Source organism: Acipenser ruthenus, chromosome 19, assembly GCF_902713425.1.
Source record: "Acipenser ruthenus chromosome 19, fAciRut3.2 maternal haplotype, whole genome shotgun sequence".
In the NCBI taxonomy this organism is placed as follows: Eukaryota; Metazoa; Chordata; class Actinopteri; order Acipenseriformes; family Acipenseridae; genus Acipenser; species Acipenser ruthenus.
Window position 1 is genome coordinate 5024372 of NC_081207.1, and position 26360 is coordinate 5050731.

General features: G+C 37.4%; 1 long non-coding RNA gene across 1 annotated transcript in view; it reads right to left on the reverse strand.

The window, feature by feature from the left end:
* The window catches only part of LOC131698739 (uncharacterized), a 45023-nt gene extending 19717 nt beyond the window's left edge, over positions 1 to 25306 (reverse strand). The window contains exons 1-2 of the long non-coding RNA XR_009307750.1: positions 25168 to 25306; positions 21666 to 21747 (exon numbers count right to left, since the gene is read on the reverse strand). This is a non-coding gene — a long non-coding RNA (uncharacterized LOC131698739). The remainder of the gene's footprint in view (positions 1 to 21665; positions 21748 to 25167) is intronic.
* Positions 25307 to 26360: the final 1054 nt, after the last annotated feature.

Sequence of the window (26360 nt, forward strand, 5' to 3'; positions counted from 1 at the left end):
TCATTTGATATTACTAATAAAGTCGATGTTTATACAATCACCTCTCTAGGATAAAAGGAGAGTGGCTGTGAGGGAGAAGAGAATGTATTTGACAGATCGCTTCAGGAGAGAGGAATGCTAAGAATCCTGTCTGCCGCTGCGGTGTCTTTTCTTTTCAACTTGTACCGATTTATAAAATGCTCAAATAAACAAGATGACACAGATGGAGTCCCGCTTTTTAAACAACTTTTTTTTTTTTTCTCCTACTTCTTTTCATTTTATCAAAGTGAAATTTATAAATGTTTGCAGGGCCGGTGATAAAATGGGATTTACTTCAGCAAATGACTCTTTGTCAAGGCAAGGCAGGGGTATGTACAAATAAAGCACCTTGCATCTAGCCTGGACAATCAGAACTACTATTACATTAAAAACAACAGTAAAATTGGCACTGAAAATGCTAACATGTTATCCAGGTGACATTAACTGACATTGGCTTAAAAGACTCCTGTACATTCTTAGTTGTGTGATGCCCTTGGTACACAATGGGCCCTTTTTAAATCATCTAAACGTTTTAGTAGATCTGACAGAATCTTGAGCGAGCCTGTCAATATGATACAGTACGATACAATTATAATAATTTTTTAATATATAAGTCTTACTGTTTGATGACGGGTGTATGAATTTGCATGGTGCTCTGGACCAATTCCCTTACAGTTCTGATACAGTTAAGCTCTCCATACCCTGGCTAAAAATCAACCTCTATACATTGTCAGGACATCCCTGTAAATAAAGTGTTACACTTCAGTGGGTAATGTAGATAACTATGCTCAAATAAAATACATACATACATATATCCATAGGGCATGTCTTTGATAAAGGCTTAATTGACTTTGCTGATGTGTGAATAGAATCCAGTTAATATATTGCTCCATATTCCCCCATGAAAAAGATAATACAGTAGGCTAGGGATTGTGTTTTGGGAGGTGGATTATTGAATTTGGCTAAGCTACCAGGACTCTCATCATGACTGTCAGTCATCTCAGCATTAAGCAGATTTCAGTGCAGGTCCCAGAGGTGAAAGGTTGTATGCTTTTTCAGAGGACAAGCCTTGTAATTTTTTAATGCGACACCAGAAGGGTGCCGTTTCCTCCTGACATCTCCAACGTGTCACTGAGGTCCAGACAATCTTTCCGTGCTTCTTTTAGACTCTTTATTATTGTACATTGCTTGCCTTAGACTGAAAATAAACATGACTTTGATAAAGCCGAGTTGTGCCACTAACCTTTGACACGGCAGTTCCTGTTAGAGCAGAATGGGTTTGAGGATCACCAGCTGACCTTGTTCCAATTCTAAATTATCTCTGCTTTTCCAGGTTCTGTAAACATGCTCAGTGGACAGAGGGACTTTTCCAGGAAATTCATTAGAGTGATGGCCACTTTTCAGATGATTTTGGCCAGAATGTCATGACCACACAGTGGCCTAAGGTCATTGTAAACCAGCTGTGGGGAATTGCTCAATAATCCATTTCTAGAATGCCTGCTTCACTGTTGTGCTGGGATTTGCCATATCAATTTTACATTAACTGGAGCAACCCACTAAAACAACCTCAGTTTGCAGCACTTACTATCTACACATAAGCCTAACCCTAACCTTGCATAGCAAAGTGTAATAAAGCATAGTTAAAGCATGGTAAAGCACAGGTAAGCATTCTAAAGCCCAGAGAGGTATGGGAAACTATTATAAATACATAGTATAACCAGTAAGGGTTAGTACCGGACAAATTGACAACCTGAGTTTTTTTTTATAGATGTTAAAATAAGAAAAGCATATTGTACAGTACATGTTGGAAGAGATATACAGCAAGTACTAATAGCTCTAGTCAGTCCGCTCAACAACACCACTCATGTAACACAAATGGTTGCAGAGAATGACAACAGCCTCAGTGTCAGAGTTAACTCTCGCTGTATTGATTCTACACAGACTGGCAGCAGTTTAAAAAACGAGGCAGATTGTGGCAATTTTACAGGCTGTCATTTTTTTTTAAGTGTTAATTTGAAATAATTTGCAAAAATAAACAAGAGTTTCTATAACCCTCAAAAATATGATTTCGTTTTCCTGTTACATTCAGTTTCCATGGAAACCTGCCAAAATCTAAGAGAAGAAGCTGAATTATGGTACACAGAGCATGCTTGTCAGCAACACTACCTCCCAGTAAGATTTGAGTAAAAGTGGGCTTGACAGCAGTCTGAAGTTATATGGATTTATAAAATAACAAGGGGTTAATAAAAGGGAACGACAAAGATGGTCACGCTAACACATTCATTCAAATCAAAGTTTTCTCATATCTGTGCCAAGCAGAAAGGCCCCACTTTTTCTAGATGTATGGTCTTCTGTAAGAGAAGATAGGTACAGGGTAATGAAACCGGTAAAGAATTGGACATCTTCTTTTTATGATGCAGCTTTATTAAAATTTACTAGTTACCTGTGTTCTATTATTTAAGGACTCAATGGGCACAATACAAACTACTGTAGGCCACAATATGGATGGTAAACGAATTATTCATTGACTGCGTTATTATAAGGGTAAGTAAAAACAGGTGTGTTTTTCTGTACCCTTTTTAAAAAACTGCAGCTGTAGTGATTTGAAAGGTTTTAAACCTGATGCCAGTAACCAACAAGAATCTAGTAAATATCTGACAGTGGACTATATTCATAAAGTATTAACATGCCCTGTAAATTCAAAAGACCACGCTACACTTATATTACCGTCTTATGAATAAGGCACTATGGATTTCACAACTAAAAGTAAAGAGAATCTGAAAGGGTATTAAGCGAGAATCGGCAGCTGAGTTAGAGAGAGCTCCTCAGGGCATGCAACACTGGCAGATGAGAGCAATAATAACAATATAATAATCTTTATTTTATAAAGCGCCTAAATGCACGCATCTCAAAGTGCTGTACAAACACAAAAAAACACAGAGAACCATCTATACAGTACATACAGCATATTAAGAGTTCACGTAATATAAAAAGAGATTACACAAATCAAAAACCAAATCATGATAAAAATGCCTGATCGTCAAAGTGTGTCTTTAACTTTTTTTTGAAAGCATCAACGGTCTTAGCATCCCTGATAGATTGAGGAAGGTAGTTCCAAAGTTTTGGCGCATAGCGGCAAAAGCCCCATCGCCCATGGAGCGAAGCTTATTTTTGGGTATTGCCAGTAAACCCGAGGATTAAGAACGTAGATTATGTACAGGTGTGTAACATATAAGCAATTCAGCAATGTAACATTGAGCCAAACCGTTCAGAGCCTCATAGGTTAACAACAGTATTTTAAAATCAATCCTGCTCTCAACGGGCAACCAGTGCAAAGAAGCAAGAACCGGTGTAATATGGGCACCCAGTTTAGTGCCAGTTAAAATGCAAGCAGGGAATTCTGAAGATATTGTAGCCTGCTAATAGCAGCTTTGGAGACACCTGGAAACAACACATTGCAATAATCGAACTGGGAAGAAACAAAAGGCGTGAACTAGCCTTTCTGCATCAGGCACAGACAGCATAGGGTGCAGACGAGCAATGTTACGAAGGTGAAAAAAGGATACATTGGTGACATTGCGGATATTTGACTTGAAAGTAAGGCTAGGTTCAAAGACCACACCAAGATTCCTAACTACAGAGCTAGATTTAACTTCAAGCCCATCGATCACTATGCTAAAACAGTCTAAATTTCTAAGTTGTTGAGGAAAGCCAAGTAGCATTACTTCGGTTTTATCGCTATTTAATTGTAGGAAGTTTTGCCACATCCAAGTTTTAATCTCAGTCAGACAATTATCAAGAGCCAAAACGGCCACATTTGTATCAGGTGTAGTCTTAAAATATAATTGTGTGTCATCTGCATATGAGTGAAAACTCACACCATGACGACGTATGATCTGTCCAAGTGGCAGCATATAGATATTAAAAAGTAAGGGTCCTAAAATAGAGCCCTGTGGCACACCTGTAGATACCGGACTAGGGGCAGATGTATAGCTGCCTATAGAAACACACTACTTATGATCTGACAAGTAAGATCGGAACCACTGTAAGACAATGCCAGTAATAACATTCCAAGCGGTTAATTAGAATGGCGTGGTTTACGGTATCGAATGCAGCACTAAGCTCTAATAGGACCAGAATGGTCAGTGCACCTGAGTCAGCGGCCATGGACAGATCATTAACAACCTTAACAAGGGCTGTTTCAGTGCTGTGTCTTGATCTAAAACCTGACTGCAAAGGTTAATAAATATTGCATTCCGATAGATGACTCTGTAGCTGCTGAGCCACCACGCATTCTAGGATTTTAGACAGAAAGGGGAGATTAGAGATGGGCCTATAATTACAAAGAATATCTACGTCAAGGTTTTTTTTTTTTTTTTTAACAAAGGAGTCACAACAGCATATTTGAATGCCGAATTCAGTGACTCGTTGATGATGTCAGTCACCGCCGGGCTGAGAACTGAAAAATGTGACACAATGACTGGTGTAGGGACTGGATCTAGGGAGCAAGTGGTAGGCTTCATTTTAGCGACTATTTCAGGCAGCCTTGAAGAAGTAACCTCAGCAAAACAGAACAAACAGGTACCGTTAAAAGCCAATATATTAGGGGGCAAAATGGCAAGCGGGGCAGAAACTACAATGTATGATGTTATTGTCGGGAAGAGATGCCTGGGATTAGCAGAGCCCTCTCTAATGAGATTAGAATAAAACAGCAATCTGGATGAGTTTACAGCATTCCTATATACAGCTTTATGCTCCCTCCATAGTTCAAAATGAACAGTTAGGCCAGTATCCCTCCACCTGCGTTCAGGCCTACACCCGGCAGTTTTCATGGAGCGTAACTGATCATTATACCATGGAGAACAATGGGTATAGGAAACAAACGTGTTTTCTCAGGGGCCAGGATATCAAGCACATCGCACAGGTTTGTATTATAAGACTCCACCATATCCGCCAGCACCCGAGTCTGATCGTCGTAAAATGGAGTAGAAGACAAACTGTCAGCAAAGGCGATCGGATTAATAGAATTCACATTGCGAAATTTAACAGTGCTCTTGACTTTTACTGCAGGCACTGGTAAATCCAAATTAAACAAACTGGCCAAATGATCAGAAATTGTTAAATCGAGAGCTTGGAGATTTGCAACCGATAGACTTGTAGTAATAACTGAATCAAGAATATGACCAGCTCTTCTCTGGGAGCAAATACTTGTAAAATTACTGTTTAGGAACGTACGTCGGCTGAGAAAAAAAACATTAAGAAGCAACCGCTTTATAATGTTCTGAACAGCCCAGACACAATTCCTTAAACAACCTTCATCTGCTTTACTTAAAATATTATCTTAATCTGTTACTGCATTTGCATTTTAATTTTGGTGTGGAGCGCTGGCAGTTTTTGTTTGTTTATTTGTTAATTTTGCACATCCAGTCTCTGAGATGCAGCATCTTGTTTCCAAGGAGACGCCACCTCAGGCTGTGGGCGGGGTTACTGCATTTCGTCATCACGCTCAAGCCATTACAAGAAAAAGTGGCAACCCCTAGCACCACAACCGGTAAATGTTTTCTTATCTCCTTACCTTTATTCCGCAGGACACATAACAACACACATCTGACTAAAATACTAAATAAAATAATTCCCTCTCTATAATACGCATATAGTGAATAAAAAATGTAACTTTCCGTTAATTAACCATGCATAAAGCACAATGTAATCAATGCTATATTTTTTGCAAAAAAAAAAAAAAAGGTAACATTCCCACTCGAGGATCATTTTAATCGGCAGTTGATGAACAGTAGCCTGGCTAAACGGCAGTCGGGAGTTCAGTTCGAAGCGACAGACAAGCAAACTAACAAAATGCGAGGAGAGCGGGTCGGGAGAGGGGAAGAGGGGAAGAGGGGAAGAGGGGAAGAGGGAATGGGCTCACCCCGGGTTCGGCTGCCGGAACGGGGCTGAAGCGTCTTGTCTCCCGGAGAAAGCTGCAGCTCCTCTCACAGCAAAAAAAGTTAATAGATTAGGAAAGATAACCACGTTACAGACCTAATATTTATTTAGTTATAAAACGAATGCTGAATTATATATTATATCTGTGTTATAAAGTGCCAGCGCAGCTTTTCTCCAGTTCAGATACTGTATCAATAGGGAGAGACAGAAATGGAAGTTACACCGATAGGTTGTTTACAGTTTGAACACCGGTACTGTATTTACTGTAGAAATATTGCACTTGTATAGGGAATTGGGGGACATGCTGTAGGAGCGTTATATCCGAGGCGCGTTATTATGTATACCTTATGTGGTCCCCCATCTTTGCTTCCTTTGTTTAGGTATGTATTACAAGCCCCCCACCCCCATAATAATTCTCCGCTATAATAATAATATAATAATACAACAATTCCATGGTAAAAACAGATTATATTAAATTAATGCTTTGTTCTATTTTTGCTGACATTTAATGTAATCGATTCAGCACGTTCATTATGCGTGACGTCTCTCAGCTCGGCTCGCCTTTCTCTAGTGTAAACGCAACTCAAGCTGCCCGAGCCATAACAGGCTGGCTCGACTTGGCACCGGCTCGGCTCGGGTGTGCAGGTGTAAACTTAGCATGAGATGCAGCATCTTGTTTCCAAGGAGACGCCACCTCTCAACCACATTTTCATATAACCATATTTCAAGTAACTCAGATCAGCTACATGTAAATGCTTTTATACTGGTAATTACGAGGCAGAAAGCCCCTGTTTTAAGAATACATGATTATGGTTAGGGTTAGATTTAGGACTTACAGAAATTGTAATGATTCTGTGTGTTTTTAGTTTCTTTTTTTCTTTTTTTTTGTAATAGTATTATATACAGATTTATTAATTGCAAAAAAACAAAACCAAAATAAAAAAAAAACATACCACTACTAAAAAAAAAAAAAAAACACACCATACTAAGAAATCATTATATAAAAACAAATATTTCTGAATAGATCTCTTTGCAGAACCATTACATACACACACACACGATTGTGTCACCCCTTTGGAACTCATATCCTTTTTATGTTTTTTGTATCAGATGGTTTTTATCATATAATGTAGTTTGTATCAGATCGAAATGACTTCACACTGAGGTTAGCTATACTGTTACATTATTCTTATTTAACTACGGCATATATTTTTAAAGTATAGCTTTTAGGCATTATAAGACACAAGGTGATTTTTTCACCTCACTCAAAATATGATCGGTCAGAAAGCCCACGCATGGCAAAGGTGGATAACAGCTTGTATCACATAGCACCCTGTACAATTTCCTGTCTGCAATGCTGTATTTTAAGAAGCAGGATTGACTTGAAAAGTTAAAAAGGCTTGATGTTGCTGACTTTGTTTCCAGAGAGTAAAACAAATAGTTGATAAGCTTGCTTTTATGGACAGCAGATTCAGGAGATCTCAGTTAGAGAGACAGGAGGTTAAGTCTCCGAAATTAAACAAAGCAGCAGAAACAGCGAACAGCGTCATTAATAATACAAGCAGCTCCCTTTGAAGTCAATTAGCTTTCACTTGGCTGCTCTGGTTTCAGTCACATTTATAGCATTATGTCATAAAACTGTCCACTCGTAAAAGTAAGCGTCTCCATGTATCTTCATGTGTGCAAATTAACTATCATGATATATGTCAGACCAGCTTCCATTTAGCTGATTTTCCCTTCCCAATCTTTTTTTTTTGTAATCTGTGTTAAACACTTGGCTAAAAAGGAGGGAGACCAAGCGGCAGCAATATAGAGACACTAGCGACTACCGATGTATTTTTAAGAGTTTATATGCTGCAAAAAATGTATTATTTATTGGAACTTTGCAATTGATTTAGCTTTTGCTCCAGTGCGGAGTTTGCACCATTTTTGTATGAAGAAAGTAAAGATAATTTCTACTGTCTCCAGTCAGGCAAAGTACAGGCCACATAGCACCACCAAGGACCACTATTAGGGAGGTTGCCGTCCCAGGTTCATCAAACTCATTTCACTTGTTACATACATTGTCTTGGTCTCCTGAATTTACGACACAGGATTTGTTCATTATAGCCAAACTTGAAATGTCAGATCTGAATCTCCAGTTGATCTGGTTTTTGGGAACTTGAAATGAATGTGTATGCAGATACCAGACTATTTACAAGGACTCACACAGTACCTGCTTCTAGATTTCTACCTCCAGTGCCTGCCTCTCCTTACAGTGGCTCCAAGAGTGTGATACAGCTAGTTAATCATTTCCAATGCAGACTTGCCAAACCATTGTGTCTGAAAGAGCATGACTAGTGAGTACTTAAAGAGCTTTTAAAACAAACTGAACTCACACTGATTCATATGATTCACACACACACACACACACACACAAAACATCATGTGTTTTTGCCTTCTGACTTGCTTTTACCAAAAACCTACAGATTGTCCAACCTCAAAACCAAAAGAGATACTTTATGAAGCTCAGTGTTCCATTTACATTAGCTCAAGGGTCTTCCTTTGGACTGCCCTGTTCTAATGCGTTTCAAATTGTTATAGAAGTGGATTCAAATTGATGACTACTACACAATTGTGTAGTATTGTCAGCTATATTCACTGTTATTAAATAACAAGAAAAATACAATTTGCGTTAAAATTATGACTTGTCAATTTTGGAGCAGTCAAAAATGTCTATCAAAAAATGTTGAACATATTTCTCCACCGATTCCAAAAAAAAAAAAAAAGGAAAATAAAAAAGGAGATTTAAAATTAGTTTTTAATATCCATTTACTCATGTATATATTTTTTTAAGGGTTTAATAAACATACATATAAAAAAGGGATCCAAATGAGTGCCAGGATAAATTTTCCAAAATAAGGTTAAAATATGTCCTTCTCCTGAACAGGGGTCCTGGCTTATTTGTAATGGAACTGCTGGGCAGAAACAGCTCTGAGATCTCTTTGTGGCCGTGGAACATTTGCAAAACCACAAATTATCATTGGAGCAAGGCAGGCCTCATGTCCCGGCAACAGCTCTCCCCAACAGTTGGGATTTACTGCATCTGTACAAATAAACATCCCATAGGCCTGCGGTGAAGGAGGGCCGTGGCTGAATACGCTTCATATAGAATTAGGCCCCGTTCCCCGAGTGAAGTGTGCTGCCACGGCAACACAGCCTCGCACAAGTAATTAAGCTGTTTCACCGGTTTAAAATAAAGTATTTCCTGGCTAGAATTAACTTTATAAATACGTGCATTTTACTTCTGCTTTTTTTTTCTGAGCTGAACTCAATATAGTATTTTAACAGTAAATGAACCAAAGGAAGGTAAATGCTACTGAAAATTGTCATTGTATATTTGTGTTACTTCCCAGTAATCAAGCCTGCAGACGTGTACAGTACAGTATGAAAATATTATTTTATTGCTTTAGTTATTCTCATTTTATTTCTTTTTTTAGTCTATTTTTAGATATAAGAAACATACTGTATATTATACAGTATAAGGACACGCTTTAAAATAAATCCCTCTGTTTAATTAATTGCGATTAAAGGTTTTATATAAACAACTGATACATTTGTATGAATTCAGTAATAAATTGTGTACTAGTTTATACATGACTGTAATTGGTCAAATTGTAACTTTGCTGTATTTTCTACTTAATAAAAAATATCTTTTCTGTTGCACAAATCTGTAGCAATTAATTTACAACAAATAATTGAAAATGTTAATGTATGATCATTCAAAATTGTAGAAGAAGGATGTTTGTTTTAAAACCTTAGCTTCAATAACATTAATTTAAAATTAAGTCATGTATTTGCTATCACATTTAAATTGACATTAATGACAATAAAATGAATCAAATCCATAGCCTGTTTTATTTGACATTTACTGTGAATCACACATGCTCTGCCAAACATGATCTGATCAAGTGGTGGCAGTAGGTAACTTTGCAAAAAAATAATCTTTGTAAAAAAAACAGAAAGTTTTGCCCCACCCTCAAATAAATATTTCTGCATTAGGCGTTAAAGCTACCGTATCAGTTTACTGCCTGATGCGTGCTGCAGACACCCAACACTACACTCTTTCATGGCTCCAGTGGCTCACTGCACACTCAACTCGCTGTGCCTGTTTCATATACCTTTGTTTAAAACTGAGAGCCCTATTCATTCATGTTAGAGCCACTCTGCCACTTATTATTATTATTTTTTTTAATAGCGGTATTATTTTTTTAAAACAAATATTCACAGATGGCATTACGAGATAGGTGCACCTTCACCTCTGAATAGATGAATGGACAGTCACGCTAATACTTCTCAATAGGATTGCTCAGCATCAACAGATTATTAACTTCGTTTTCATAGGTACATGTTGCAGACGTACTGTTCGTCTTGTTAATAGTATTCATATGTTAAAGAGTAGACTTTATTTGTATGCTGTTATTTCATGAAGGAATGCATGGCCTTTATGTCACCATTATTGTGCAATAAAAAAAATAATACAAATAAAATACTTTCATAATGCAACTCATATTGCTAGGATTTCAAAGTGCTTTTATGTACGGTTAATGTGTGCTTGAATAAAGTCACAAAATGGGTTGGAAAAGGAATTTTTGCAATTGGATTGTGTAGTCAACTTTATTGACTGTTAACAACTAGTTATGTTCATTGGGTTTTTTTTTTTTTATTTAATGGTTGTTAACATATACTGTAGTAATCCATGTATAAAGTAATAAAAAAAAGGGTTAGCGAAAAATGTTCAGCAAACATCAGATCCATACAATGAGACTACCAACTTCAAGTTGATGTTGCATTGACCTGCCCAGTCCTTACATTTGCAATGCATTCTTTTTGCAATCATTGTCAGTTCTTCATATCACTACTTTATACTCAAATCCTGTTGCCAATGTAAATATTGTGTTGGTTATTTTGTAGTGTAGACTGTGGTTCACTGTAAGATTAATTCATTTATTTTTTCATTTTACATTGTTCATTTACCGCACCATTGATTACATTGCTGCCTCTGTGGTTTTAATGAACTGAGATTTACTGGGTTAACTTTGATTTCTTAAGCATGGTATTGTTACTCTTATCCTATTAAGAGTGAAAGGCGCTGAGTAGGTAAAGGTTTGTGACCACAGACAGGTTTAGCACAGTTTACACAAGGTTAATTCTGGTGCTTAGATATCCCTCATTCAATTGGAGCAACAGTCTTGAACTGGCAGAGGAAGTACAGTAATCTTCTAATTGCTAATCTTCTATCAGCAAACATCACCTGATCCCGATCTTATGAGTTAATTATTAAACTTTTGAGGAAGGAGAAATCGGAGACTACAGTAAAGTACTGCAAGAAAATACAACACACTTGAAAAAGCAGCAGCTATGAGTTCTTTATAAGATTTTGCAGCGCCTAAATGTGTTTTTTCAAATGCAGAACCCTTGCATGCACTGTGGTACGACGTGGAAAGGCCCTATGGTACACTAAACAATTATAACAATTATTTTATTATGTGGTGACCAGAGGGAAGCAGGGACTACAAATGGACCTGTTTCTAGTTTTAGAATAAAATGCAGATACAGTGCTATGAGTATACACCTATTCTGAAACCAGTGTGAAGGCAAAGGCAAACTGAAAGCAATAAAGTTTACCTGTACCGTATATAATAAGTTGCATGAAGTAGTTGTTAATTTACTGTTATGAGTAATGTATGAGGTTATACTAAAATATTTATTTCAAACAGGTTACAGTACTTTGGAATGTAATCTATATAAAGTAGACACGAGTTTACAAAAAACGTTTTTTTGTATTCAGTGACAGCTGCAGCACGCATTACATCTTGGTAATACTGTACCACCTAACCTTCACTATCAAACACACAATGCGGAAATCCCTGCCTAAAACATAATAATAATAATAATAATAAATGTATTTACTTACCACAACATGCATACCCGCTATACGTCGAGCTGATCGTTACTCCAAAATTGCGATAAACATCACTGATCATTTATTTATTTATTTATTTATTTATTTAACGTAATTGAATATTGTTAAATATTCATTATATAACAGTTAATTTTGAAACTCCAAATTTAACAATTTAATCGTAGAAGCCCTACAGGGTAAACAAGAAGAAAAAAAACACAAAAAAAAAACAGCACTGACAAAAATGTTACCATGTCTTCAGAACGAGGACCAATGGCCTTTTAGCTGGAAGAACATAACTTGACAAAACCTGCTTACTATGCGAGTCAAACATATGTATAAGCCTTCTAATACTTACACCAGAATAAATATTCTAGCTGGGCTTGTATACTGTAGGTAATGTTTTCCAGATAACTTTTTTTTTTACAGATAACATTCACAGGGCTGAAAACAACCATTTAAATATGTAGCAACTATTTCAAAATGTAGGGGACACTACACCTTCTATGTAATGCCTTATTTACTATTCCTTAGACGTTTAAATATAGGTTTTGGCAAATAGTTTTAAGACAACCCCTTTTTCTACTAAACCTGCCAGCATGATGAACAAATCATGTACATATTTATTTCATTTTGTTATTAAAGGATATGTCATAGTAGAGGCATGCAGGGTGAGTTACACAATGTGGCTGCAGCTTCCTCTGTCTTGACATGTCTGTTGAGCGATCACATCTTGTAGCATAAGATAGAAAACAGGCTGATATGAAACACAGCTGACTGCTACAGTATGGGATAACCAGGGCTCACTGCTCAAGCATATCTTTGAAGACTTCGGTGTGGTCAACAAAAACGTGATGCATGAATGCGATCTTTGACCTTGATGTTGGATGGTTGGCTGTAGACCAGAGGCAGGAAACCCTCTGTAATATCAAGCAGGTGGGAACCACTTCAGGATTGTACTTCTGTGAGGGACTCAATTACAGTCACAGCAGCGGAAGAGCATATTCCTGCCCTGGACACTACAATACTTCACATTGACGGTTTGTGATGCTAAACTTTTCAGAAGAGCATCTCATAATTAACTTGCATCTGTAATCCATCCAGAATCACTCATAGAGTGTATTCTGGTCTTAACAGGAGTAAAATGACATAGAAAGAAGTGCAGTATTATGCACATAAATTATTTTGCAGTCAGAAAAGCGATTTACCTATAAAAAGAGCTGCTGGAGCCAGAGTAGGCTAGTCAGTCATGTTTGTAACCCAATTCAAGCTGCGGGTTTTGAATAACCTTACCCAGTTTGCCAAATGGAAATGTAGATTTTGGCTGCACTTGAACAATTTTTCTTTGCTCTATATGTCCCAATGCACACTGCAAGAATGTTATAAAGAGGCTTTATGTATTCAATAATTACTTAACAGTTATATAAAATGCCATTAACTACTTTGCAGCTTGGGTTTCATTCATGACATTTTTCTTTCTGTATACTTTTTCGGCGCCTGTTGGCTCAGACTAATTATAATAATCCCAGTTCAGATCATACCTGTTGAGAACACGTCATGACTATGTATTTGGTATTGAACAACGTACAAATAATGGCCTCTGTAATTGGCACTTTCACAAATATGTATATAACACAGAAGCCAGAAAATATGACAACAAAGAGGGAACCCATTTTTATGATGCGTTTGAATTGTTTAATTTTGATCCGGTGGTCGTTTCTCTACACTGTAAGCTCATGTTGAAAATATAAATTGACTGAAGTAAAAAATGACCTCTCGGGTTACCTGTCAGTTTGCTTACTTATAAAACAAGGAGTTCTCAGAAGTCTACACCAGAATGTATAATGTAGTAATGCATTCTATTTAAAAGTGTTAAAGTTCTATACACTGCAACTTTAAAATGGGGACATGCTCCATCAATGTCAGCCTTAAGGCAAAAATTCGGGGGGGGGGGGGGGGGGGGGGGGGTCGCAGAGGGCCCCTCTCTCACTACGATCTCCATTTCCTACCTCAATCCTGTCTCAATCCAGTCCTCCTGTTAGTCCAGATGAAAGCGGCCACGCGTAGCTCGGGCAGCGCGGTTCTGCCTCTACTCCCGAGCTCTGTCTTAAAGCCTGGCACCTGAGCTGCGCCCCGCCGATTCGTCAGTCCCGGGTGGGCAGAGTGGGAGCTTCTCTTTGGCTATCTTATCTGTCAATCTATATTCACCTATATAAGCACGATTCTAATTCCGGTCTATGTCTTTCGTTTGTTTTTTTCCTCCTCCTCCCTCATCCTCCTATTCTTCAATGCACAGGGCTCCCTCTGGGGGGTAGTGAGCTCACTCCCCCTGCCTCATGTTCGGCAGTGACGCCTACATGGCAGAGGTTCTCTCAGGAACCAGAGGGGACCCCTGCCCACACACTGTACATTCGCAGCTTATGCGCTTTTTGCCCCTACGTGGGCCCTCTATCCTAATCGTTCTCTTCTAGCCAGCTATATGTCTTACCTCTGGCCTCTAAACTGCCCCCTATTCACAGGTTCCTTCGGGGCACATGACCAGGCACTGGACACCGGCTCAACCTCAACCACGAGGTCGCCACCTGGTGCCGGCGCTGTCTAAATCTTTCTTATTCCAGGTCTGCGACCTTTCCGTCCCTATGGGTAGCCGCGTCTCCCCAGGGCACTAGAATGTGGTCCTCCGAGCAGTAAAGGGGCTCTCCATGTGTTATATGTTCTACAGTTCCAACCATACCGGAACCTCTTGCTCTCATGGGTATCTTGCTCCCAAACCTCCGAGGAAGCTCCTCACGGTTCTTCGAGTAGTGAGAGTCATGTCTGTTCTGTCTGTCTACTAATCTCAGCCCTTAAAGACGCCCCGTGAATATAGTATTAAAGTCCAACGACTGAATGCTGCCTTTGTGAGTATTTTAAGTGAAACGCGGTGTCGAGAAGCTTGTCCTCTTTATATCGCTATAGTCTTGTATATTTGCACAGAACAAATTTGCAAGAAGTAAACCTTCACGGGCAATAGTAAATATACATGGCAGTCAAATGTCGACACTGATGGTGTTGACACACAGCTGCTGTCATTTTGAAGACATCTGTCAACATATACTTCACACCCTAGTGCTGGTGCGGTCCCTTCATACAAACTACAGCAGCCTAAATATTATATAGCTTATAATTTTTAAGATTCTATTGCATGGAAATTATTACCATACAGGAGCATTGTATACCAATTTTAATTTAATAATTCAATTTAACTGAATAACTATGGCTGTGGTCTAAGGGAGTCTATTCTCTATTAAATACAGGCAATTGTTTATTGAATCTTGTAAAGTAGACTGTTTATAAAGGCTTGTAATATATGCCCACCTTGGGAAATATGGTATTCACATCTCCGCCACACACGATATCCTACCACAGGCTGTTAATCATCCACACTATACATAAAGAGACACTGACTTTTCTTTTAAACTTATATCACTTAAAGAACGCCTTAGCTAGTGCTTTACTCCACTGTTTGTTTTCATTCTCTGACATTGCTTTCACTGTACAGGCACTCACTGCACTGGTACGTGGTACTTACTGGAAAGATGTACCTTCTTGTTGAAACGAGATAGTTTCCAGAGACACACAAATGAAGTGCGGTACTAGGTGGTTCATTCTAAACCTGGACCGGGTGCAAGAATAATGTTTTAAACACTCTTAAATGTTAAAATGACGTAAGACATTTGGCTTTAGTTGGGAATTAGATTTGCAATATTAGATTTTTTCCTATGTATGCAGAAATATAGGACACTTTTTACTGCACTGCGTTTACTTTTTTTTCTAACCATTTGAAGAAGGGCTTTTGCCCGAAATGTCCTGAAATAAAAGATTCTGAAATAATTTAGACCTTTTTTGTACATCCAAAAAACAAAACAAAAACAACTTTTTGTACACTGCAGTTCAAATATATATTCCATCTTAGGTGAAAGTGGCCAAAAATTGCATGATATGTGTCACATTCAATTGATCTTAAGCCAATGGAGACACAATACATAAACAAATGAACCCATCTCGATTTTCTGATGTACTGATTCGTTTTGGTTCGGGGTGCGCTGCTTCATTTTTATGTGACAAGAGCTTTTGAGGGCATTGTTTTTCTGAATAAAAATGCACTGTATTAGGGCTTTGGAGATTGTCTTACAAGGTGTAAACATACACAGTAAATCCAATCCAAGAGCCTTTATGTATTCCCTGTACAGTATGGGCAGTATTTTTTTTTCTTATTTTTTTGTTTTAACATCTACAATTACCGCAAAATTGGGAGAAAGTCTCTTAAATGTAGTGATAGTAATAATGGCAGAGAGTTATAGAAGCCCAGCATTCGAAATGATGAGAGTCTGGGGAGTGGAATTGTTGATATAAAAATGGTAAATGTCAGCTCGGAGGGCTGGGGGGTTTTCACACTGCGAAACACATCATGGTAGACAATCCACAAGCTGTTTTTCACATTCATTAATCATCTACCTAATTTGTTTTCACACGGCCTCGTTGACAGAAAACAAGTATTATCACTGTAACAGTGTGCTGGGTGATCCAGGAGAATTATTAATAGGTGTATTTTTCTTTATATATAAACTACTGTATATTACCAGTTTGTTTTTGTTTGAATGGCTATATAACAATCTATTTACAGTAGCAATCTATTACACAATTACAGTAGGAAGAGAAGCTTCTGCTTAGCAATGCAATAGTATTATTTGCAACAGTGCATTTGAGAAAATATATATTTTGTCAGCAGTGTTGAATACGAAAAAGTTATTCCACGCTACATAATTGAATATCTGTCTATTCACTCATATTACCTGTTTCTATAGATGAATCCAAGATAAAAACAGGTTTTGCTCTTGTCAGCATGTTGTTTGCTATAAATTTACAAGAAGGAAAAGGGAATCGTTTAACGAAACCATCTACAGTAGAGATAGAGCAAGTTTCTTTGCAGATTAAATCTATTAAAATTTTGCCAAGTAAAACATTCATGACATCCAGTGTTTTACAGTAATCCCAACATGACATATGCAGCAAAAATGGAGAAACTTGATTTTCCAGACCCATTGCATCCCAAACCATCAATCTATTTGGTATAAAACAACTCAAATGCTGTCAGTTTTGGAAGTGAGGGACTAGTTCGTTGATACATTGCAACCAGAAAAATTGAGATTAAATAATAATAATAATAATAATAATAATAATAATAATAATAATAATAATAATAATAATAATAACATCATGACAGATTATTATTCCCTGTGGCGATAGCTCAAAATGTCTTTAATAACAGACTGGGTGAGCCAACCATGAATTTGATGCTGTAGAAACTTTGGAGACAGGCTCAATGACAGATAATGTGGAGGAGGGATGATAAATTCTATTGAACGACAAGTAAAAAATGGGGTAGAGCTGAGGAACTGTAGATTAGAGTTAGTTATGTATACAAAAGCGCTGTAAAATAATGCCCTCTCCGGTATTAAAAATGAAGTCGATGATAAGGGAGTAGCAATAAAACATGCTAATTAAAGCAAGCGGTGAGTGAAATGACAAGTTAATTTTGTCCTTTTCCACGGCCCCCTGATTGTAGTAAAGCAGTCCCAGTTGTCAAGATAAAGTAAAGCAGTTTACAATCTACTCTCAGTTAACTGAAGGGAATTGATGTACTGAATAAGTTTCTAGATTGACTTTGTGTAATTTATTTAAAGACTACTTGAACTGTTTTTAAATGTAGCGCAAGTTAAATGTTTTGTTAATACGGGGCATGTTTCAAATCTTACTTTTGAACTGACAATTTATTATTTTTCTTCAAAGACACACCTTTCTATTCTGTCAGAAAATTAAACCGACAAAACAAAAAGCAGTCCCTTGGTCCACTGCATGTGAAGTGCTGTACACACAGCACAGTTTGCATATTTTATTCTGAGCTAAAGATAAAGCATATGGCTTTCTTTAAAAGTTAAGGGAAATAAGCCCCCCTGAACAGACAGCAAGAGCCACAGGGAATGTTTGCTTTTGAGCTCTATCTCTCAGCCCAGAGTGGTTTCTTTATCGTAGCCCTCTTAATGCATGCTGACAATTGAATTACTGCTTGGGTCTGGGTCTGACCCATGGGGCAGAGGACTTGGCATTCTCCAACCCACCCCACATGTAAGAATGGATTCAGAGACTGTAGCGGTATCAGCACGTTGAAACCAGCAATCCATCCTGTCATGGATTCAGGTGCAGGGCTGGCCTCAGCATTGCTCTTCCCATTCTCTCCCCACACACTCTCTCCAGCTATCCCTGTTTGAAATTCCAGCACTGTCAAGAAGTGTTGTTTATAAAAGCTGCTAATCAAAGCTAGTATTTTGGTGATACTAGTTTAAGCAGATTGTGATACTTGTTGAAGAGTGGGTTATGCTGGTTGAAGAAAAAAACATGAACAACACTACAAAGGTACGTTTAAAGACACTTTGTCCACTGTAAAATTGACTGTTGTCAGCAGTGAAAGGACTCTTGTCAAGAAGGTCTATTCAGTAGATATTTTTTTTGATATGTGTCAATATTGGTTATAAAAAGTGACATACAATACCAGAGACGTTTAATGTTAGGTTATCCTTTTTTGAAATATTAAAATAAATTAAATTACAACTATTACAATGTAAGTATCTGTTCTGGTATTTCCTCTACAACTAGAAAAATAAAAACACTCAATAAAGGTAAATCTAGAAATACTAAAATACATTTATTTCTCAGTGTCTTTGATGTGTTTACCCTTTTATAAAGTTGGCCGCATTCCGAATTTTTAGTAAAAGCCCTTCTCTTCATGTTCAAATCCGTATCTGATCATATAGTGCAATTAGTGAACAGAGCTTCCATTATGTTTCTGTTTCTGATTCAATCTTACCAAACATTATACAAATGTAAAACTCAAACTAAAAAGGTAAAGCACATATTTCCTGTTCTCTGACCACCTTGAGTCATCAGCTGTTTTACAGCTTAAGCGAAGCAAAAGAAGAAGAAAAAAAAGAGACAAACAAAACAAAACAGCAGCCAATTTTGTTTCCAACCTCATGCTGTGACTTTGACAAATGAAGATGCAGGAGATAAATTATACTGAGGGTACAAGCGTTAGCACATTATCACAAGCTAAACAGAGTTGTCCTGTGGTGCCACAGGGGGGGCATTGAACAGTCTTAGAAAATGATGCATTAGCGAGGGACCGACAAGACATGGCAATGCTAAAGAATCTAATGATACAATAGAGGACTTTTTAAACAAGTGTCTGCTGGTTCATTATGAATTTGTGTTAGAATTGAGGTTTGTTATAAATGATACAACAATGGAATTGACTGATCCTCTTGTTCTATAAAGATTCCAAGTTGGTACATCATCCTGTGATACCAGATGGCTATTTAAAAAAGACAGGTGCTGGTGCCAACGCAAATCACATCCTGTGTCACCAAAATGTACATTTTAAAGGTATGTTGAAAACTCTTGTTACATTATTGCTGTAACTGTAACTTTAGGACTGATTGTGTGTAATATTGGAAAAACAAAACAAAACATAAATACTTAACCGGCCTGAAGTTATTGTTTACATCTTCAAAAAACTATTTTGTGAATAGCAGTTTTTCTTAACTTTCTTCCAAAGAGCAAAATTAAGAACTCAGTTGGATTTAAGAACACGGACCACAGTGGTATAATGTCAAGTTATTAGCGGACAATGATTTTAGTATTTTGAATAATTAAGGGCTAACAAGTAACTCCTTTCCGTTTTAAATATAGATATATTCTATGTACCAAGGTATGGTACCTACTGTATACAGTACGTCCAAGGAACTTTAGCACAACTATAGCACTTTGTTATCATCTAGTTAATGGATCACTCCACCCTCAAATTGATCACCATTATCTAGAGCTATTAAAACTTCCTTTCTAAGGCTGCAGAGGCTTTTAGGGGAATAGTTACCTTGAAATGACCACAATTATAGCATAAAACAACATAATTATTGATTAAATGGGTTGTTTATTATTTGTAAGGCCCATTTAACCAGCCATTTTGTTGTTTTGTTTATTGTATTTTAAGTGCATTATTTAAGGCAAGCACCACACAGGAAATGGGCCGTGACTGGGATTTTGGCAAATTGGAACTTCTGTAGATGTTGGACTGTATGAGACTAAGAAAGGAGCGTTTCAAAAAGTACAACATTGATTGTTTAACCCTTGTGGATATCCCTGTGCTGAACCCTTAAAAGCTTTGTAGAATAAGTAACAGAAATGTAACTTTGTTCAAATTAATTTACACTACGGATCACAAAGCTGTATAAAAATACATGTTTCAATGGATATGGGCATTTGTAAGCCATACGAAGACAGTGGCATTGCTAGGATTTATTTCAGGGTGTGTTACAAGGTACAACACCACCACCAAAGACCCAAACAAGCTTACAGCCCCCATAACATTTCATTGTACCATATGTGATTATGTCAAATATTCAATCCTTATACTTTAAAGCACTGGAGGGAGCTGGGATTGAGCTTCAAAGCTCTCTACCTTCTAACCAACACCACCTCCCCCTGGGTTGAAACAGGTCAGCCTCCCACCGTCTCTTAGTAGGCTTTGGTCGCAATCCAATTCCACACCCAGCATGAAGGTTGGGGTCCAAGGCTCAGAGGGCAGTCCTTATGTTTTATCAGTTTTAGGTTTGATTCAACTGGTTATTCGTTGTCTAAAGCCATGAAAAACAAGGCAACTTTTTTTGTCTCACCTACTTGCAGGATACATTTTCCAGCAATTATCCCTTGGGTAAAGGTATATTAGCAACAGTTTTTTTTTTTATATAGAGCAGCTTTTTTTTCTAGAAGCAGAACATTTCTTTTAAATGTCTCCATCAGCTTGTTGCTTCTGTTGATGCCATAAAAAGCTGCCTGAAAGCTGCCCCATGTTTCTACTGCATAGTGTAATTCCTTCAATTAATGTATGCACTTCTCCTCACCCTCTTTAATGGAATGGTAATGGTCATGTTGTTGACCTCCAAAGTAATACCAGACACAGTTCTACTGTATAGCTGATTCTGCTAATTACTATTTAAATACATGTTATTATCTGATAATTTGCCTTTCAAAACCATATTTACATAAAACTCAGTTGAGAGACAGAAATGTTTTTGCATTTTTTTCTCAAAATCAGAATCTAACTTGTTTATTAAAAACTTCCAGGCATTTTAGACTGCATGATGCAAATGTCCCCAAAGTTGTGATTTATTCTTCGAAAGCGCCAAGCGGAGAAAGCCCTGAGACATGTAGGCTCCAGTGGAAAACATGTGACCAGCAGCATCCGCTCATCTTTAGGCAGAGTGCTTCCATGTGACTGGGACCACGCATGCATACACACAGTGTATCAACTTCAGAGAGGCAAAAATACATCATATAATAAACTCTCTATTACTATGTTTATTTTAAACCCTGATGAGATTGGTAATTAATCCCAATCAATAACAATGTTATGATGAATTTGTTTTTTAGTCCTTAAGCTTGTTCCAAAGTACATATAAGCAAATTAAATACAGAGATTTAAACAACCATACCATACTTTTAATATCCTGCATCTGAAGCTGCTACTTAATCAGGGAAGCTTATGAATTACAGAAAAAAACAAACAGGAAGCACAGGGTCCTTCCTTTATGTTGCAGAATGCTAAGATTAAGATGGAAACTTTAGAAATAAAATATTACAGGGTGCCAGGATGGCTTCATCTTACCTGATGTAGCTCACAACTGTCAGACCCGTTATTGTTGATTCAAAAGCCCAATGATTGATGCAAAACTCCAAGGTTTCAGAACCTGAAAGAAAAGGGATGGACACAATTAATTACTAGATTCTTTTTATTTTTTACTCACACATATATTTTGTACTTCTTTATGTGGCAGAGTCTTGGCAAGTAAAGGGAATGTCAAGTGAAAGGCCTTGTTGTTTATGTTCCAAAAACCAGTAGCAGATAAGACCTGTGGTAACCATGGAAACACAAGCCTGCTGGAGCCAGAATCCAATTTTGGAAACCACAAAATCAACATAAACGTGTGCAAAAGGGGGGAAAAAACAAAGGTATGTTTATGCAAGTAATAAGCAGAAGGCAACTGATGAACTAACATGACCTTGTCTGATACGTTACTTGGCTGCACTTGTAGAAAAGAAAGCCTCAAGCCTTCCTCATCAAACATGAGACTTGCGGTTCTCCACACTCCACACAAACGTCTATTAATTATAAATTGATGATACATTTTGATATATGGTAACTATAAATTAAGCCCATTATCCTCCAGCAAATTTTGGGACAGACCAATACATTAAGAACAAGCAGGGTTGACCAATTTTCACTGCACTCAAATAATGGTGTCGTCTTCAAATAAATAAAAAAATACTGAGCGATCCGTCTTACAAATCCTCAAATGTTATCTATTTATTAAGAATGTTGAATGACTAATGAGGGGTTAATTACCCAATTACCTCACAGACCCAATACTCACTGAATAGAAAAACTGCTGGATTGCACTTCTTTCTTGAGTGGTGAATGCCAATACTAAGACTACATTGAACTGAAATACATACAAAATAAACCTGTTAGTGAAGAGCAGCCACCCCTGGGTCAGAGATTGTCTAGTAGCTGATGTATTGTTCTGCATGTTTTTTGATACTGGTCATCAGTGTTGGACACATTACTAAAAGAGAGTACCTTTATACATCTTACTCATTTCTTCAGAAAAAACTCCCTACTTATTACTTAATAAAAAAAGTAGCGTGTTATATTACTCGTTATATTTCTTTCTCTTGTCTTGTCCTGCGAAACAGCTGCTGTGACTATTGTTTACTACTTAACTGTATGTCTGGTAATTAAAATGTTTGTAGTATAACAAACAAACAATCTTAATTGACTGGATATAGCAAATAGTAAATTGTAATCGTTACAATACATGCAAGTCATAAGAAGTGAAAATAATAATAATAAAAAGCTGTGTTCAGGGTTTCCATGTGCTCAAGGAAAATAGAAGTTAGGGACTAGGTGCGTTGTTAAATTGATTGGTGCTCTGCATCGCTGAGTCGGGAGTGACATCACTTGGTGCTCATCGGTGCGGGGAATTTAACAACAGTTTCGTGAATCAACATAGCTGATAATAATAATAATAGAAAGGTTGCTGCTGTGGCATGCAAGGCTGTGGTTGACCTGTGCGAGCTGAAAGCTTATTGGGATGAAGTTTTAGTTGTCTTTAACCGACTAATTAGGAGCTAGCTTGTTGTTACATTAAAATGTAGAAAGCAGCTAGCCTGCAGTATTTATAAATATGAATATATTAAATGGATACACTTTCAAATACAGTTCGCACACTTTTCGCAACTTTGTAACATATGTTTGTTTGAAGCATAAAAGGCCAAATAACATACACGATAAAAAAATAATCTGTTCTCTCTCTCATATTGAATTCTTGTACGTCACCAGCTCAGTCGGCTACTCTGGATAAATTGGCAAATGCGATATTGTTTATCAATATGTTTATTAGTGCTATTATATATTTCTTAAAAATACACAACGCCATACCCATTTTCAAAAGATTTGGCTTATCTGAATCTACAATTACACTGATAATAGTATCTCTGTACAAGACAAACCTTCACAGTGGTAGGGGCCATTTTGGTTTTGCTGCAGTTCACCGACTCTCAACCCCGGTGAATCCGCAGCTTCAGCAGTGACGCACCGGTGAATTTAACAGCAGTTCGTTGAGCAACTCCTGATGAATTTAACAACGGTTTGGTGAATCCGCTTTACATCGGTGCATGAAGCGGTGAATTTAACAACGCACCCACTGCCGTAAGCTGAGTTGTTAGTGTTTACGTTTTGACGGCGTGTAGTGCTGACTGATACAATAAATACAAGAAAGAGCAGTTCACGTTTATGGTTACAACTGGACAAAAATGTACTTTGGCTTTAAAAAAAGAAAAGACCACCAATGTAGGTAGTATAACAGAGAAAAGGTAACGAGACGAGTGGAAAGTAACTGTAATATTATTACTCCCATTAAAAATCTAACTCGTTATATTACCTCGTTATTGACAAAAGTAATATGTCAGTAATAGGTTGCTTAAATAATGCATTTTCCCAACCTGTCATACCAGTTGCCTTAATCAATACAGTCCCTACAAAAACTTAGCATTCTATGAGACAGGTTCACTTTGACAGGATTCAATGAGTTAATTCTATGTAAACACCTTCTATATGTTTGCAAGAAAAAAAAAAGATTTACAGTGAAGGAAAATGAACAAAAAAGTAATGTAAATATCCCTGGAGCCATGGAAACTGAAGAAAACCCATGCCAATATTCCAATCCTTTCACTTTTCCTTGTTTAATATATATATATATATATATATATATATATATATATATATATATATATATATATATATATATATAATTTTCTACAGAAAATTAACATTTAACAGTCTCAATCCTATTTTGGCTCCAGAGATCACGTTAAAAAAACTTGGCTGTGAGATTTATGGATAGAAAACAGGCCTGCTGTGACAAAAACCTGAAACTGTGTGTTGCAGAATTGCAAACTCTTTAAAACCAAACTGGGAGCTATAAACACGAGGACCTTAATAGTATGACTGTTGACCAGACCTTTAGCGAATGTGATACTGTCTTGAAAAACACCACAAAATATATACTGTTCCTTGTGCTTGCCCTTTGTTATGTGAAAATTAGTATTTTAACTCAGATGTAAAATGTGACATTTATTTTATTTTAAAAGACATAATATATATAACAAACATGTTCACAAGCATTATAATTTCATTTTTGTTTTAAAACTTGAATAATATTAATAACAGTTATCTAAATACTTGTAAAGGTTAGTATTTATTGTGTTTTACATGGTGGCGCTGTAGAGCCATGGGAGCTATAGTCTGATGTTAAATAGCCATTTGCATCCAACCTAGGTTCTAACTGTCCCTCAAAACCGTTAATGTTTTTAATCCATATTTCACAGTAACCTGGGTCAAATAAAATGTGCTTTGTATTGACACAGTTTAGTCTCCATGAGGAAGGAGTGTTGTATTATTTAGTCAACTTGGGATGCCTTGATCATTCAACGTCTCACTTGGCCTGAAATTCTTGGCAGGTGAAAAACCAGCCAACCTTAAAATAGATAACACAGATCTGCTCCATGCGGGAAACACAAAAACATGCCACAGACCTAAAATCCGTTACCTCAGTGTGATATCCCTGTATTTATGCTGTTTTCCAAACATCGAACCCAGGAAGAGTTCTCAGCAACCTCTGTTCACACTTCACTTGCAGCTGCTCTACCGCATGATGCCTCCTCATTAGCTTCTTGTGCAGCACTTAATTCCCACAGGTTACCCGGCCCATTTAATAAGACTAAGCCAGGACTGCATCTCAATCTGTGACCTGACCGCCTTCTTTTTCGTTTCTGGGGCTTTGGGTGGCAGGAATGAAGTTACACAGAGTGGGTTACCTAACACGGAGGTCCTGTCCTTTTCACTGCTATCTCAGAGAACAGCTAAGAAAAAATGAATACTCTCTCACTGCCAGCGAATAAACATGGGACTGTTTAACAGCATGACATACCTCAAGGGAATACATATTTATTAGGTTGTTTTACAAGAATTTTAAATCACACAAACATGGGCTAAATTAAAATAGATTTAGTGCTCAATGGGAGATAATGGCATGATAGTGATGTTTTATTGGTTGATTTATTTTATTTACATTAGCGAAAGCTCCCATTTTTGCACCCACTCAATCAAGGCTGTGTTGTTCTTCGAACTCTGATTGAGAAAGACAAAGTCACATAAAATCTGATCCTTCTCAGGTCTCGGTGGGCAAATTGCTAAAATTAGCCAGGACTAGTGAGCAATTAAGCCATAATTACAGTGAAGCACACTGATTTTCACAGACACAGGCCCTCCACTGTTGGGGTTCCACATGCTGAATGTCAGCTTTATTAAACTCTGAAATTCCACACACTTTGCGCTGTCTGACAACACCGCTCTCTCGTGAAATTTTACACAGTTTTTAATTTCCATTCCACCAGCCAATTGTGGTGATTGACACAGCCTCAGCTCTCTCCAGTGGAAATGAATTTACTAGTATCCAGCAGAATTTATGAACTGGTCACTCCTGGTGAAACAGGGTTGTTTTGAGAACTGCTGTTAACTGTAATTCCGCTGGATTTCAAATGGCATCAAGGTTGCAGCTCTGCCAGCTGGCAGGCAGGGTTTTGTAATCAAGTAGTATTGTAACGCTTGAAATGTTTTTGCTTACGATTGTAAGTCGCCCTGGATAAGGGCGTCTGCTAAGAAATAAATAATAATAATAATAATAAATTTGAAACAAGCGTTTTACTACTGGGAGGACTTGGATAGCCTGTCATTCTGCTT